Below are 14776 nucleotides of genomic sequence, written 5' to 3' on the forward strand. Positions count from 1 at the left end.
TAGTAGTTAGTAGTTATTAGTTAGTTGTTAGTAGTTAGTAGTTAGTAGATAGTGATTAGTAGTTAGCAGTTAAAAGTTAGTAGTTAGCAGGTAATACTTATTAGTTAGTTGTAAGTCGTTAGTAGTTAGTAGTTAGTAGTTAATAGTTAGTTGTTAGTAGTTAGTAGTTAGTAGTTAGTAGCTAGTAGTTAGTAAGTAGTTAGTAAGTAGTTTGTAGTTAGTAGTTAGTAATTAGTAGTTAATTGTTACTAGTTATTAGTTATAAGTCGGTAGTTAGCAGCTAAAAGTTAGTAGTAAGAAGTTAGTAGTTACTATTTGGTAGTTATCAGTTAGCAATTAGTAGATAGTAGTTAGTAGTTAGTAGTTAGTAGTTAGTAGTTACCATTTTGTAGTTATCAGTTATTAGTTAGTAGTTAGTAGATAGAGATTAGTAATTAGTAGTAGGTAGTTAGTAGTTACTTGTTAGTAGTTATTATTTAGTAGTTAGCAGTTAGTAGTTATTAATTAGTTGTTAGTAAGTAGTTAGTAAGTAGTTAGTAGTTACTATTTCGTAGTTATCAGTTATTAGTTAGTAGTTAGTATATAGTGATTAGTAATTAGTAGTTAGCAGTTAGCAGTTAGTAGTTAGCAGGTAGTACCTATTAGTTAGTTGTAAGTAGTTAGTAGTTGGTAGTTATTAGTTATTAGTTAGTTGCTAGTAGTTAGTAAATAGTTAGTAAGTAATTTGTAGTTAGTAGTTAGTAATTAGTAGTTAATTGTTACTAGTTATTAGTTATAAGTCGGTAGTTAGCAGTTAAAAGTTAGTAGTAAGAAGTTAGTAGTTACTATTTGGTAGTTATCAGTTAGCAATTAGTAGATAATAGTTAGTAATTAGTAGTTAGTAGTTAGTAGTTACCATTTTGTAGTTATCAGTTATTAGCTAGTAGTTAGTAGATAGAGATTAGTAATTAGTAGTAAGTAGTTAGTGGTTAATTGTTAGTAGTTATTATTTAGTAGTTAGCAGTTAGTAGTTATTAATTAGTTGTTAGTAAGTAGTTAGTAAGTAGTTAGTAGTTACTATTTCGTAGTTATCAGATATTAGTTAGTAGTTAGTATATAGTGATTAATAATTAGTAGTTAGCAGTTAGCAGTTAGTAGTTAGCAGGTAGTACCTATTAGTTAGTTGTAATTAGTTAGTAGTTAGTAGTTAGTAGTTATTAGTTAGTTGTTAGTAGTTAGTAGTTAGTAGATAGTGATTAGTAGTTAGCAGTTAAAAGTTAGTAGTTAGCAGGTAATACTTATTAGTTAGTTGTAAATAGTTAGTAGTTAGTAGTTAGTAGTTATTAGTTAGTTGTTAGTAGTTAGTAGTTAGTAGTTAGTAGTTATTAGCTAGTAGTTAGTAAGTAGTTAGTAAGTAGTTTGTAGTCAGTAGTTAGTAATTAGTAGTTAATTGTTACTAGTTATTAGTTATAAGTCTGTAGTTAGCTGTTAAAAGTTAGTAGTAAGAAGTTAGTAAATACTATTTGGTAGTTATCAGTTAGCAATTAGTAGATATTAGTTAGTAGTTAGCAGTTAGTAGTTAGTAGTTACCATTTTGTAGTTATCAGTTATTAGTTAGTAGTTAGTAGATAGAGATTAGTAATTAGTATTAAGTAGTTAGTAGTTAATTGTTAGTAGTTATTACATAGTAGTTAGCAGTTAGTAGTTATTAATTAGTTGTTAGTAAGTAGTTAGTAAGTAGTTAGTAGTTAGTAGTTAGTAGTCAGCAGTTAAAAGTTAGTAGCTAGTAGTTAGTAGTTACTATTTGGTAGTTATCAGTTAGCAGTTAGAAGATAGTTGTTAGTAGTTAGTAGTTAGTAGTTAGTAGTTACCATTTTGTAGTTATCAGTTATTAGTTAGTAGTTAGTAGATAGTGATTAGTAATTAGTAGTTAGCAATTAGTAGTTAATAGTTAGCAGGTAAAACTTATTAGATAGTAGTAAGTAGTTAGTAGTTAATTGTTAGTAGTTATTAGTTAGTAGTTAGAAGTTAGTAGTTATTAGTTAGTGGATAGTGATTAGTAGTGAGTATTTACCAGCTAATAGTTAGTAGTTAGCAGGTAGTATTTATTAGTTAGTAGTTAGTAGTTAGTAAGTAGTTATTAAGTAGTTAGTAGTTAATTGTTAGTAGTTAGTAGTTATAAGTCTGTAGTTAACAGTTAAAAGTTAGTAGTAAGTAGTTAGTAGTTACCTTTTGGTAGTTATCAGTTAGCAGTTAGCAGATAGTACTTATTATTTAGTAGTTAGCAGTTAGTAGTTACTATTTCGTAGTTATCAGTTATTAGTTAGTAGTTAGTATATAGTGATTAGTAATTAGTAGTTAGCAGTTAGAAGTTAGTATTTAGCAGGTAGTATCTATTAGTTAGTTGTATGTAGTTAGTTGTTAGTAGTTAGTAGTTATTAGTTAGTTGTTAGTAGTTAGTAGTTAGTAGATGGTGATTAGTAGTTAGCACTTAGCAGTTAAAAGTTAGTAGTTAGTAGCTAGTAGTTAGTAAGTAGTTAGTAAGTAGTTTGTAGTTAGTAGTTAGTAATTAGTAGTTAATTGTTACTAGTTATTAGTTATAAGTCGGTAGTTAGCAGTTAAAGGTTAGTAGTAAGTAGTTAGTAGTTACTATTTGGTAGTTATCAGTTTGCAATTAGTAGATAGAAATAGTGGTTAGTAGTTAGTAGTTACTAGTTACTATTTCGTAGTTATCAGTTAGTATTTAGTAGTTAGTAGATAGTGATTAGTAATTAGTAGTTAGCAGTTAGTAGTTAATAGTTAGCAGGTAAAACATATTAGTTAGTAGTAAGTAGTTAGTAGTTAATTGTTAGTAGTTATTAGTTAGTAGTTAGAAGTTAGTAGTTATTAGTTAGTGGATAGTGATTAGTAGTTAGTATTTAGCAGCTAATAGTTAGTAGTTAGCAGGTAGTACTTATTAGTTAGTAGTAAGTAGTTAGTAGATAGTAGTTAGTAGTTAGTAAGTAGTTATTAAGTAGTTAGTAGTTAGTAGTTAATAATTAGTAGTTAATTGTTAGTAGTTAGTAGTTATAAGTCGGTAGTTAACAGTTAAAAGTTAGTAGTTACTATTTGGTAGTTATCAGTTAGCAGTTAGCAGATAGTACTTATTAGTTAGTAGTTTGCAGTTAGTAGTTACTATTTCGTAGTTATCAGTTATTAGTTAGTAGTTAGTATATAATGATTAGTAATTAGTAGTTAGCAGTTAGAAGTTAGTAGTTAGCAGGTAGTACCTATTAGTTAGTTGTATGTAGTTAGTTGTTAGTAGTTAGTAGTTATTAGTTAGTTGTTAGTAGTTAGTAGTTAGTAGATGGTGATAAGTAGTTAGCATTTAGCAGTCAAAAGTTAGTAGTTAGCAGGTAATACTCATTAGTTAGTTGTAAGTAGTTAATAGTTAGTAGTTAGTAGTTATTAGTTAGTTGTAAGTAGTTAGTAGTTAGTAGTTAGTAGCTAGTGGTTAGTAAGTAGTTAGTAAGTAGTTTTTAGTTAGTAGTTAGTAATTAGTAGTTAATTGTTACTAGTTATTAGTTATAAGTCGGTAGTTAGCAGTTAAAAGTTAGTAGTAAGTAGTTAGTAGTTACTATTTGGTAGTTATCAGTTTGCAATTAGTAGATAGAAATAGTGGTTAGTAGTTAGTAGTTAGTAGTTACTATTTCGCAGTTATCAGTTAGTAGTTAGTAGTTAGTAGATAGTGATTAGTAATTAGTAGTTAGCAGGTAATACTTATTAGTTAGTAGTAAGTAGTTAGTAGTTAATTGTTAGTAGTTATTAGTTAGTAGTTAGCAGTTAGTAGTTATTAGTCAGTTGTTAGTAAGTAGTTAGTAAGTAGTTAGTAGTTAGTAGTTAGTAGTTAGTAGTTACCATTTTGTAGTTATCAGTTATTAGTTAGTAGTTAGTAGATAGTGATTAGTAATTAGTAGTTAGCAGTTAGTAGTAAATAGTTAGCAGGTAAAGCTTATTAGTTAGTAGTAAGTAGTTAGTAGTTAGTTGTTAGTAGTTATTAGTTAGTAGTTAGAAGTTAGTAGTTATTAGTTAGTTGTTAGCTGTTAGTAGTTAGTAGATAGTGATTAGTAGTTAGTAGTTATCAGCTAATAGTTAGTAGTTAGCAGGTAGTACTTATAAGTTAGTAGTAAGTAGTTAGTAGATAGTAGTTAGTATTTAGTAAGTAGTTAGTAAGTAGTTAGTAGTTAGTAGTTAGTAATTAGTAGTTAATTGTTAGTAGTTAGTAGTTATAAGTCGGTAGTTAGCAGTTAAAAGTTAGTAGTAAGTAGTTAGTAGTTACTATTTGGTAGTTATAGAAGTTTATAGAAGTTTAGTTTTAGAAGTTAGTAGATAGTAGTTGGTAGTTAGTAGTTAGTAGTTAGCAGTTGGAAGTTAGTAGTTAGTAGTTAGTAGTTATTATTTAGTAGTTAGTAGTTAGTAGTTATAAATTAGCAGTTAAGTGGTAGTAGTTCGTAGTTAGTAGTTAGTAGTTAGTAGTTAGTTGTTAGTAGCTAGTAGTTTGTAATTAGTAGTTAGTAGTCAGTATGTAGTTAGTAATTATTATTTAGTTATTAGAAGTTAGTAGTTAGTAGATAGTGGATAGTAGTTAGTAGTCAGCAATTAGTAGTTATCAATTAGCACATAATAGTTTTTAGTAAGTAATGAGTAGTTAGTAGATAGTAGTTAATAGTTTCTAGTTATTTGTTAGTAGTTAGTAGTTACTATTTTGTAGTAATCAGTTAGTAGTTAGTAGTTAGTAGATAGTGATTAGTAATTAGTAGTTAGCTGTTAGCAGTTACTAATTAGCAGGTAAAACTTATTAGTTAGTAGTAAGTAGTTAGTAGTTAATTGTTAGTAGTTATTAGTTAGTAGTTAGAAGTTAGTAGTTATTAGTTAGTTATTAGCTGTTAGTAGTTAGTAGATAGTGATAAGTAGTTAATTGTTAGTAGTTAGTAGTTATAGGTCGGTAGTTAGCAGTTAAAAGTTGGTAGTATGTAGTTAGTAGTTACTATTTGGTAGTTATCAGTCAGCAGTTAGTAGATAGTAGTTAGTAGTTAGTAGTTAGCAGTTAGTAGTTAGTAGTTAGTAGTTAGTAGTTAGTATTTAGTAGTTAGTAGTTAGTAGTTATGAATTAGCAGTAAGTGGTAGTAGTTCGTAGTTAGTAGTTAGTAGTTAGTAGTTAGTTGTTAGTAGCTAGTAGTTTGTAATTAGTAGTTAGTAGTCAGTATGTAGTAATTATTATTTAGTTATTAGAAGTTAGTAGTTAGTAGATAGTGGATAGTAGTTAGTAGTTAGTAGTTATTAGTTATAAGTTAGCAGTTAGTGGTAAGCAGTTAGTAGTTAGTAGTTAGTAGTTAGTAGTTAGTAGTTAGTAGTTAGTAGTTAGCAGTTAAAAGTTAGTAGTTAGTAGTTAGTAGTCAGTAGTTATAAGTTAGCAGTTAGTTGTTAGTAGTTAGTAGTTAGCAGTTAAAAGTTAGTAGTTAGTACTTAGTAGTTACTATCTGGTAGTTATCAGTTAGCAGTTACCAGATGGTATTTAGTAGTTAGTAGTTAGTAGTTATCAGTTAGCAGTTAGTAGTTAGTAGTTAAAAGTTACTATTTAGTAGTTAGTTGTTAGTAATTATTGGTTATAAGTTAGCAGTTGATAGTTAGTAGTTTTTAGTTAGTATTTAGTAAATAGCAGTTGAATGTTAGTAGTTAGTAGTTAGGAGTTACTATTTAGTAGTTATCGGTTAGTAGTTAGTTGTTAGCAGGTAGTACTTATTAGTTATTAGTAAGTAGATATTAGTTAGTTGTTAGTAGTTTGGTAGTTAGTAGTTAGTAGTTAGTAAGTAGTTATTAGTTAGAAAATAGTAGTTATTAATTTGTTGTTAGTAGTTAGTAGCTAGTAGTTAGTATTTAGCAGGTAGTACTTATTAGTTAGTAGTAAGTAGTTAGTAGTTAGCAGTTAGTAGTTAGTAGTAGGCAGTTATAAGTTAGCAGTTAGTAGCTAGTAGTTAGCAGTTAAATGTTAGTTTTTATTAGTTAGCAGTTACTTCTTTATAGTTATCAGTTAGTAGTTAGTAGATAGAGGTTAGTAGTTGGTAGTTAGCAGCTGGTAGTTTGTAGTTATCAGTTATAAGTTAGCAGTTAGTAGTGAGTAGTTAGTAGTTAGCAGTTAAAAGTTAGTTTTTATTAGTTAGCAGTTACTACTTTATAGTTATCAGTTAGTAGTTAGTAGATAGAGGTTAGTAGTTAGTAGTAAGCAGTTAGTAGTGAGTAGTTAGCAGGTAGTACTTATTAGTTAGTAGTCAGAAGTTAGTAACTAGTAGTTAGTATTTATTAGTTAGTTGTTAGTAGTTAGTAGTTAGTAGTTAGTAGGTAGTTAGTAGTTAGTAGTTAGTAGTTATCAGTTATAAGTTGGCAGTTAGTAGTTACTAGGTAGTTAGTAGTTAGTAGTTAGTACTTATTAGTTAGTTGTTAGTAGTTAGTAAGTAGTTATTAGTTAATAGTAGTTAGTAGTTAGCAGTAAAAAAGTTAGTAGTTAGTTTTTAGTAGTTAGTAGTTATAAGGTAGCAGTTAGTAATTAGTAGTTAGTAGTTAGCAATCAGAAGTTAGTAGTTAGTATTTAGTAGTTAGTATTTAATAGTTATCAATTAGCAGTTAGTAGTTAGTAGTTAGTAGTTAATATTTAGTAGTTAGTAGTTAGTAGTTAGTAGTTATAAGTTAGAAGTTAGTAATTAAATGTTAGTAGTTAGCAGATAAAAGTTAGTAGTTAGCAGTAAGAAAGTTAGTATTTAGTAGTTAAGAGTTAGTAGTTAGTAGTTAGTAGTTACTATTTAATAGTTATCAGTTATTAGTTAGTAGTTAGTAGTTAATAGTTAGCAGTTAGAAGTTATTAGTTAGTAGTTGGTAGTTAGTAATTAGAATTTAGTAGTTAGTAGTTAGTAGTTAGTAATTAGCAGTGAAAAAGTTAGTAGTTAGTAGTTATTAGATAGTAGTTATAAGTTGGCAGTTAGTAGTTAGTAGTTAGTAGTTAAAAGTTATCAGTTAGTAGATAGCAGTTGGTAGTTAGTAGTTAGTAGTTAGCAGTTAAGAGTTAGTAGTTAGCAGTAAAAAAGTAAGTAGTTAGTAGTTAGTAGTTAGTAGCTATAAGTTAGCAGTTAGCAGTTAGTAGTTAGTAGTTATAAGTTATCAGTTAGTAGTTAGTAGTTAGAAGTTAGTAGTTAGTAGTTAGCAGTTAAAAGTTAGTAGTTAGTTGTAAGTAATTAGTAGTTATAAGTTAGCAGTTAGTAGTTAGTAGTAATAAGTTATCAGTTAGTAGTTAGTAGTTAGTAGTTAGTAGTTAGTAGTTAGCTGTTAAAAGTTAGTAGTTAGTAGTTGGTAGTTAGCAGTTAGTATTTATTAGTCAGCAGTAATAAAAGTTAGTTGCTAATAGTTAGTAGTTAGTAGTTATAAGTTAGTAGTTAGTAGTTAGTAGTTAGTAGTTAGTAGTTAGTAGTTACTATTTAACAGTTATCAGTTAGCAGTTAGTAGTTAGTAATTAGAAGTTAGAAGTTAGCAGTAAAAAAATAGTAGTTAGTAGTTAGCAGTTAGCATTTATAAGTTAGCATTTAGTAGTTAGAAGTTAGTAGTTATAAGTTATCAGTTAGTAGTTAGTAGTTAGAAGTTAGTAGTTAGTATTTAGTAAATAGTAGTTAGTAGTTAGTGGTTAGTAGTTAGCAGTAAAAAGTTAGTAGTTAGTAGCTAGTAGTTATAGGTTAGCAGTTAGTAGTTAGTAGTTAGTAGTTATTAGTTTGTAGTTAGCAGTTAAAAATTAGTAGTTAGTAGTTAGTAGTTATTATTTAGTAGTTATTAGTCAGCAGTAAAAAATTTAGTAGCTATTAGTTAGTAGTTAATAGTTATAAGTTAAAAATTAGTAGTTAGTAGTTAGTAGTTACTATTTAACAGTTATCAGTTAGCAGTTAGTAGTTAGTAGTTAGTAGTTAGCAGTGAAAAAACAGTACCTATTAGTTAGTAGTAAGAAGTTAGTAAGTAGTTGTTAGTATTTATTAGTAAGTTGTTAGTAGTTAATAGTTAGTAGTTAGTAGGTAGTTAGTAGTTAGTAGTTATCAGTTATAAGTGGGCAGTTAGTAGTTACTAGGTAGTTAGTAGTTAGTAGTTAGTACTTATTAGTTAGTTGTTAGTAGTTGGTAGTTAGTAGTTAGTAGTTAGTAAGTAGTTAGTAGTTATTAGTAGTTAGTAGTTTTCAGGTAGCAGTTAGTAATTAGTAGTTAGTAGTTAGTAGTTAGTATTTAGCAATTAGAAATTAGTAGTTAGTATTTAGTGGTTACTATTTAATAGTTATCAGTTAGCAGTTAGTAGTTAGTAGTTAGCAGTTAGTAGTTAGTAGTTAGCAGTAAAAAAAATTAGTAGTTAGTAGTTAGTAATCAGTAGTTATAAGTTAGAAGTTAGTAGTTAGTAGTTAATAATTAGTAGTTAATTGTTAGTAGTTAGTAGTTATAAGTCGGTAGTTAACAGTTAAAAGTTAGTAGTTACTATTTGGTAGTTATCAGTTAGCAGTTAGCAGATAGTACTTATTAGTTAGTAGTTTGCAGTTAGTAGTTACTATTTCGTAGTTATCAGTTATTAGTTAGTAGTTAGTATATAGTGATTAGTAATTAGTAGTTAGCAGTTAGAAGTTAGTAGTTAGCAGGTAGTACCTATTAGTTAGTTGTATGTAGTTAGTTGTTAGTAGTTAGTAGTTATTAGTTAGTTGTTAGTAGTTAGTAGTTAGTAGATGGTGATAAGTAGTTAGCATTTAGCAGTCAAAAGTTAGTAGTTAGCAGGTAATACTCATTAGTTAGTTGTAAGTAGTTAATAGTTAGTAGTTAGTAGTTATTAGTTAGTTGTAAGTAGTTAGTAGTTAGTAGTTAGTAGCTAGTGGTTAGTAAGTAGTTAGTAAGTAGTTTTTAGTTAGTAGTTAGTAATTAGTAGTTAATTGTTACTAGTTATTAGTTATAAGTCGGTAGTTAGCAGTTAAAAGTTAGTAGTAAGTAGTTAGTAGTTACTATTTGGTAGTTATCAGTTTGCAATTAGTAGATAGAAATAGTGGTTAGTAGTTAGTAGTTAGTAGTTACTATTTCGTAGTTATCAGTTAGTAGTTAGTAGTTAGTAGATAGTGATTAGTAATTAGTAGTTAGCAGGTAATACTTATTAGTTAGTAGTAAGTAGTTAGTAGTTAATTGTTAGTAGATATTAGTTAGTAGTTAGCAGTTAGTAGTTATTAGTCAGTTGTTAGTAAGTAGTTAGTAAGTAGTTAGTAGTTAGTAGTTAGTAGTTAGTAGTTACCATTTTGTAGTTATCAGTTATTAGTTAGTAGTTAGTAGATAGTGATTAGTAATTAGTAGTTAGCAGTTAGTAGTAAATAGTTAGCAGGTAAAGCTTATTAGTTAGTAGTAAGTAGTTAGTAGTTAGTTGTTAGTAGTTATTAGTTAGTAGTTAGAAGTTAGTAGTTATTAGTTAGTTGTTAGCTGTTAGTAGTTAGTAGATAGTGATTAGTAGTTAGTAGTTATCAGCTAATAGTTAGTAGTTAGCAGGTAGTACTTATAAGTTAGTAGTAAGTAGTTAGTAGATAGTAGTTAGTATTTAGTAAGTAGTTAGTAAGTAGTTAGTAGTTAGTAGTTAGTAATTAGTAGTTAATTGTTAGTAGTTAGTAGTTATAAGTCGGTAGTTAGCAGTTAAAAGTTAGTAGTAAGTAGTTAGTAGTTACTATTTGGTAGTTATAGAAGTTTATAGAAGTTTAGTTTTAGTTAGAAGTTAGTAGATAGTAGTTGGTAGTTAGTAGTTAGTAGTTAGCAGTTGGAAGTTAGTAGTTAGTAGTTAGTAGTTATTATTTAGTAGTTAGTAGTTAGTAGTTATGAATTAGCAGTTAAGTGGTAGTAGTTCGTAGTTAGTAGTTAGTAGTTAGTAGTTAGTTGTTAGTAGCTAGTAGTTTGTAATTAGTAGTTAGTAGTCAGTATGTAGTTAGTAATTATTATTTAGTTATTAGAAGTTAGTAGTTAGTAGATAGTGGATAGTAGTTAGTAGTCAGCAATTAGTAGTTATCAATTAGCACATAGTAGTTTTTAGTAAGTAATGAGTAGTTAGTAGATAGTAGTTAATAGTTTCTAGTTATTTGTTAGTAGTTAGTAGTTACTATTTTGTAGTAATCAGTTAGTAGTTAGTAGTTAGTAGATAGTGATTAGTAATTAGTAGTTAGCTGTTAGCAGTTACTAATTAGCAGGTAAAACTTATTAGTTAGTAGTAAGTAGTTAGTAGTTAATTGTTAGTAGTTATTAGTTAGTAGTTAGAAGTTAGTAGTTATTAGTTAGTTATTAGCTGTTAGTAGTTAGTAGATAGTGATAAGTAGTTAATTGTTAGTAGTTAGTAGTTATAGGTCGGTAGTTAGCAGTTAAAAGTTGGTAGTATGTAGTTAGTAGTTACTATTTGGTAGTTATCAGTCAGCAGTTAGTAGATAGTAGTTAGTAGTTAGTAGTTAGCAGTTAGTAGTTAGTAGTTAGTAGTTAGTAGTTAGTAGTTAGTATTTAGTAGTTAGTAGTTAGTAGTTATGAATTAGCAGTAAGTGGTAGTAGTTCGTAGTTAGTAGTTAGTAGTTAGTAGTTAGTTGTTAGTAGCTAGTAGTTTGTAATTAGTAGTTAGTAGTCAGTATGTAGTAATTATTATTTAGTTATTAGAAGTTAGTAGTTAGTAGATAGTGGATAGTAGTTAGTAGTTAGTAGTTATTAGTTATAAGTTAGCAGTTAGTGGTAAGCAGTTAGTAGTTAGTAGTTAGTAGTTAGTAGTTAGTAGTTAGTAGTTAGTAGTTAGCAGTTAAAAGTTAGTAGTTAGTAGTTAGTAGTCAGTAGTTATAAGTTAGCAGTTAGTTGTTAGTAGTTGGTAGTTAGCAGTTAAAAGTTAGTAGTTAGTACTTAGTAGTTACTATCTGGTAGTTATCAGTTAGCAGTTACCAGATGGTATTTAGTAGTTAGTAGTTAGTAGTTATCAGTTAGCAGTTAGTAGTTAGTAGTTAAAAGTTACTATTTAGTAGTTAGTAGTTAGTAATTATTGGTTATAAGTTAGCAGTTGATAGTTAGTAGTTTTTAGTTAGTATTTAGTAAATAGCAGTTGAATGTTAGTAGTTAGTAGTTAGGAGTTACTATTTAGTAGTTATCGGTTAGTAGTTAGTTGTTAGCAGGTAGTACTTATTAGTTATTAGTAAGTAGATATTAGTTAGTTGTTAGTAGTTTGGTAGTTAGTAGTTAGTAGTTAGTAAGTAGTTATTAGTTAGAAAATAGTAGTTATTAATTTGTTGTTAGTAGTTAGTAGCTAGTAGTTAGTATTTAGCAGGTAGTACTTATTAGTTAGTAGTAAGTAGTTAGTAGTTAGCAGTTAGTAGTTAGTAGTAGGCAGTTATAAGTTAGCAGTTAGTAGCTAGTAGTTAGCAGTTAAATGTTAGTTTTTATTAGTTAGCAGTTACTACTTTATAGTTATCAGTTAGTAGTTAGTAGATAGAGGTTAGTAGTTGGTAGTTAGCAGCTGGTAGTTTGTAGTTATCAGTTATAAGTTAGCAGTTAGTAGTGAGTAGTTAGTAGTTAGCAGTTAAAAGTTAGTTTTTATTAGTTAGCAGTTACTACTTTATAGTTATCAGTTAGTAGTTAGTAGATAGAGGTTAGTAGTTAGTAGTAAGCAGTTAGTAGTGAGTAGTTAGCAGGTAGTACTTATTAGTTAGTAGTCAGAAGTTAGTAACTAGTAGTTAGTATTTATTAGTTAGTTGTTAGTAGTTAGTAGTTAGTAGTTAGTAGGTAGTTAGTAGTTAGTAGTTAGTAGTTATCAGTTATAAGTTGGCAGTTAGTAGTTACTAGGTAGTTAGTAGTTAGTAGTTAGTACTTATTAGTTAGTTGTTAGTAGTTAGTAAGTAGTTATTAGTTAATAGTAGTTAGTAGTTAGCAGTAAAAAAGTTAGTAGTTAGTTTTTAGTAGTTAGTAGTTATAAGGTAGCAGTTAGTAATTAGTAGTTAGTAGTTAGCAATCAGAAGTTAGTAGTTAGTATTTAGTAGTTACTATTTAATAGTTATCAATTAGCAGTTAGTAGTTAGTAGTTAGTAGTTAGTAGTTAGTAGTTAATATTTAGTAGTTAGTAGTTAGTAGTTAGTAGTTATAAGTTAGAAGTTAGTAATTAAATGTTAGTAGTTAGCAGATAAAAGTTAGTAGTTAGCAGTAAGAAAGTTAGTATTTAGTAGTTAAGAGTTAGTAGTTAGTAGTTAGTAGTTACTATTTAATAGTTATCAGTTATTAGTTAGTAGTTAGTAGTTAATAGTTAGCAGTTAGAAGTTATTAGTTAGTAGTTGGTAGTTAGTAATTAGAATTTAGTAGTTAGTAGTTAGTAGTTAGTAATTAGCAGTGAAAAAGTTAGTAGTTAGTAGTTATTAGATAGTAGTTATAAGTTGGCAGTTAGTAGTTAGTAGTTAGTAGTTAAAAGTTATCAGTTAGTAGATAGCAGTTGGTAGTTAGTAGTTAGTAGTTAGCAGTTAAGAGTTAGTAGTTAGCAGTAAAAAAGTAAGTAGTTAGTAGTTAGTAGTTAGTAGTTATAAGTTAGCAGTTAGCAGTTAGTAGTTAGTAGTTATAAGTTATCAGTTAGTAGTTAGTAGTTAGAAGTTAGTAGTTAGTAGTTAGCAGTTAAAAGTTAGTAGTTAGTTGTAAGTAATTAGTAGTTATAAGTTAGCAGTTAGTAGTTAGTAGTAATAAGTTATCAGTTAGTAGTTAGTAGTTAGTAGTTAGTAGTTAGTAGTTAGCTGTTAAAAGTTAGTAGTTAGTAGTTGGTAGTTAGCAGTTAGTATTTATTAGTCAGCAGTAATAAAAGTTAGTTGCTAATAGTTAGTAGTTAGTAGTTATAAGTTCGTAGTTAGTAGTTAGTAGTTAGTAGTTAGTAGTTAGTAGTTACTATTTAACAGTTATCAGTTAGCAGTTAGTAGTTAGTAATTAGAAGTTAGAAGTTAGCAGTAAAAAAATAGTAGTTAGTAGTTAGCAGTTAGCATTTATAAGTTAGCATTTAGTAGTTAGAAGTTAGTAGTTATAAGTTATCAGTTAGTAGTTAGTAGTTAGAAGTTAGTAGTTAGTATTTAGTAAATAGTAGTTAGTAGTTAGTGGTTAGTAGTTAGCAGTAAAAAGTTAGTAGTTAGTAGCTAGTAGTTATAGGTTAGCAGTTAGTAGTTAGTAGTTAGTAGTTATTAGTTTGTAGTTAGCAGTTAAAAATTAGTAGTTAGTAGTTAGTAGTTATTATTTAGTAGTTATTAGTCAGCAGTAAAAAAGTTAGTAGCTATTAGTTAGTAGTTAATAGTTATAAGTTAAAAATTAGTAGTTAGTAGTTAGTAGTTACTATTTAACAGTTATCAGTTAGCAGTTAGTAGTTAGTAGTTAGTAGTTAGCAGTGAAAAAACAGTACCTATTAGTTAGTAGTAAGAAGTTAGTAAGTAGTTGTTAGTATTTATTAGTAAGTTGTTAGTAGTTAGTAGTTAGTAGTTAGTAGGTAGTTAGTAGTTAGTAGTTATCAGTTATAAGTGGGCAGTTAGTAGTTACTAGGTAGTTAGTAGTTAGTAGTTAGTACTTATTAGTTAGTTGTTAGTAGTTGGTAGTTAGTAGTTAGTAGTTAGTAAGTAGTTAGTAGTTATTAGTAGTTAGTAGTTTTCAGGTAGCAGTTAGTAATTAGTAGTTAGTAGTTAGTAGTTAGTATTTAGCAATTAGAAATTAGTAGTTAGTATTTAGTGGTTACTATTTAATAGTTATCAGTTAGCAGTTAGTAGTTAGTAGTTAGCAGTTAGTAGTTAGTAGTTAGCAGTAAAAAAAATTAGTAGTTAGTAGTTAGTAATCAGTAGTTATAAGTTAGAAGTTAGTAGTTAGTAGTTAGTAGTTATAAGTTATCAGTTAGTAGTTAGTAGTTAGTAGTTAGTAGTTAGCAATTAGAATTTAGAAGTTAGTATTTAGTAGTTACTATTTAATAGTTATCAGTTAGCAGTTAGTAGTTAGTAGTTAGCAGTTAGTAGTTAGTAGTTAGTATTTAGTAGTTAGTATTTAGTAGTTAGTAGTTAGCAGTAAAAAAAATTATTAGTTAGTCGTTAGTAATCAGTAGTTATAAGTTTGAAGTTAGTAGTTAGTAGTTAGTAGTTATAAGTTATCAGTTAGTAATTAGTAGTTAGTAGTTAGTTATTAGTAGTTAGCTGTTAAAAGTTAGTAGTTAGTAGGTAGTAGTTAGCAGTTAGTAGTTATTAGTCAGCAGTAAAAGAAGTTAGTAGCTAGTAGTTAGTAGTTATAAGTTAGTAGTTAGTAGTTAGTAGTTAGTAACTACTATTTAATAAAAATCAGTTAGCAGTTAGTAGTTAGAAGTTAGTTGTTAGTATTTAGTAAATAGTAGTTAGTAGTTAGTGGTTAGTAATTAGCAGTAAAAAGTTATTAGTTAGTAGATAGTAGTTAGTAGTTATAGGTTAGCAGTTAGTAGTTAGTAGTTAGTAGTTAGCAGTTTGTATTTAGCAGTTAAAAGTTAGTAGTTAGTAGTTAGTAGTTAGCATTTAGTAGTTATTAGTCAGCAGTAAAAAAAGTTAGTAGCTAGTAGTTAGTAGTTAGTAGTTATAAGTTAGAAGTTGGTAGTTAGTAATTAGTAGTTACTATTTAATAGTTATCAGTTAGCAGTTAGTAGTTAGTAGTTAGTAGTTAGTATTTAGTAGTTAGTAGTTAGTAGTTATAAGCTATCAGTTAGTAGTTAGTAGTTAGTATTTAGTAGTTAGCTG

This window comes from Convolutriloba macropyga, chromosome 12 (assembly GCF_964194025.1).
Source record: "Convolutriloba macropyga chromosome 12, txConMacr16.3, whole genome shotgun sequence".
In the NCBI taxonomy this organism is placed as follows: domain Eukaryota; kingdom Metazoa; phylum Xenacoelomorpha; order Acoela; family Convolutidae; genus Convolutriloba; species Convolutriloba macropyga.